Source organism: Eleginops maclovinus, chromosome 7 (assembly GCF_036324505.1).
Source record: "Eleginops maclovinus isolate JMC-PN-2008 ecotype Puerto Natales chromosome 7, JC_Emac_rtc_rv5, whole genome shotgun sequence".
In the NCBI taxonomy this organism is placed as follows: domain Eukaryota; kingdom Metazoa; phylum Chordata; class Actinopteri; order Perciformes; family Eleginopidae; genus Eleginops; species Eleginops maclovinus.
Window position 1 is genome coordinate 119490 of NC_086355.1, and position 2637 is coordinate 122126.

The window sequence follows — 2637 nt, forward strand, 5'->3', positions numbered from 1 at the left end:
GGATGTGCTTTGTGTGCCACATGGAGAGGACCTCAACAGCATGACCGACTGCATCACCGAGTACATCAACTCTGTGAGCAAACACTGCCAGCTAAAACCGTTCACTGCTTCCTGAACAATAAACCCTGGATCACCAGAGACCTGAAACAGCTTTTAAACAAGAAGAAGGAAGCTTTCAAGTCTAGGGACAAACCACTGCTGAGGAGCATCCAGCACGACCTGAGAAACAGGCTGAGGGACGACCTGAGGGACGACCTGAGGGACGACCTGAGGGACAGGCTGAGGGACGACCTGAGGGACGACCTGAGGGACATGCTGAGGGACGACCTGAGGGACAGGCTGAGGGACGACCTGAGGTACAGACTGAGGGAGAGCAGGGATTCCTACAGGAAGAAGCTGGAGGCCAAGCTCCAGCAGAACAACAGCAAGGATGTGTGGACTGGGATGAAGGCCATCACGGGGTTCAAGGGGAGAGACAGGCTGACTGTGGGCCCCCTGGAGAGGGCTAATGAGCTGAACACCTTCTTCAATAGGTTCAGCTCCCCCCCTGCTGCTGTCTCCTCCACTTCACACCTCACCTCCACCACTCATCCGGGCTTCAACATCCCACCACTGCTCTCCTTGCCTCTGACCGACCCCCCACTATCCATCCCCCCTGCTGAGCACTCTGAACTCTACCTCCACACCCCTGATGTGCCTCCCTGCTACTGAGACATCACACCCCCTCCCCCGCCTCATTGTGACTACAGGCCAGGTGAAGAGACAGCTGGAGAAACTACACCAAGGCAAATCTGCAGGCCCAGACGGCATCAGAAGACCTGCGCCAGCCAGCTGTCTCCTGTTCTTCAACATCTGTTCAACCTAAGCCTGCACCTGGGGACCATCCCGGTGCTGTGGAAGACGTCCTGCGTTGTTTCTGTCCCTAAAAAGACGACTCCTTCTGGGCTCAATGACTATCGGCCGGTGGCGCTTACATCTCATGTGATGAAGGTGCTGGAGAGACTGGTCCTGTCCCATCTCAGACCACAGGTGAGGTCATTTCTAGACCCTCTACAATTTGCCTACCAGCCTCACCTGGGGGTGGACGATGCCATTATCTACCGTGCTCACTCGTACCTGGAGGGGTCAGGGTGCACTGTGAGAATCACCCTCTTTGATTTCTCCAGTGCATTCAACACCATCCAGCCCCGGCTCCTGAGGGACCAGCTGCAGGCTATGAGGGTAAATGCGACCTCCATCTCCTGGATCACCAGCTACCTCACAGACAGGCCACAGTGTGTCCGGCTGGGCAGTGTCCTGTCTGAGGTGGTGGTTGGTAGTACAGGAGCCCCACAGGGGACTGTGCTGTCTCCCTTCCTCTTCACCTTACACCCCACTGACTTTAATACAGCTCAGAGTCATGCCACCTGCAGGAGCTCTCTGATGACCCTGCAGTGGTAGGGTGTATAAGGGATGGACGGGGGAGGAGTACAGAGCGCTGGTGGAGGATTTTGTGGAGTGGACTGGAAGAAACCATCTGCTTCTGAATGTGGCCAAGACCAGAGAGATGGTCATTGACTTCAGGAGGAAGAGGACGTCTCCACTGCCCCTGTGCATTCTGGGAGAGGATGTGGCTGTGGTGGGGGACTACAAGTACCTGGGAGTGCTCCTCGTCAACGGACTGAACTGGAGGGCCAACACTGACGCTGTGTACAAGAAGGGGATGAGTCGACCCTTCTACCAGTCTGTTGTTGCTAGTACTCTCTTCTTTGCTGCTGTCTGCTGGGGGGGCAGCATCAGAGCCGGTGACACCAGCAGAATCAATAAACTGATCAGGAAAGCTGGCTCTGTCATCGGCATCAAACTGGACCCTTTCAAAGCTGTGGTGGAGAGAAGGACCCCCCCCCCCCTCTCCACCTGCAGCTGGAAGGACAGGGAGCTCCTTCTCCAACAGACTGCTCCAGCTCTGCTGTCACAAAGACAGGTCCAGGAGAACCTTCCTGCCCTCTGCAGTAACTCTGTACTATAATTCCCCTCTGGCTGCAGGACTCTCTGCTCCACAGCCTCTCTGTGAGCTGTACTCAACGTGCACACCTTACACGTAACATTGTACACTTATATTATACTGATTTAATATTCCATTTCATTGCATTATTTGTACATTTGTATATTTCTCATTTTTACTCATTTTTATTCCTTTTTATTTGTATTTGTTTTACTTCTGAGTATTTGTTATTTGTTTTGCTGCTTTTGTATTTGGCTGCTGCAACAACAAACATTCTCAATTTGGGATAAATAAAGTATTTCTGATTCTGATTATCTCACCTGGAATAAGCCAATCACTGTTAACTGTTTACATTAGCATTAGCAGTCAGTGAATACATGGCTGTGTTTCTTACATTAGCAGACAAACACACTTCTCACACCCAATCACTAACCACACTAATGTTATAAGGTGTATGTATAAAATATTAATATATGATAATGCACATGTATTAATATTTAAGTATCTATGTAAAAACATTCAATTCATTTGATTGTAAGAAGTCACATTATTATTTAAAGTTGTATTTATTAACTTTTTATTAAAATAAATAAATGTAAAACCGCGCATGCGCCACTCAAACAGCGTGGAGACGCAACACAGAGTACGTCATC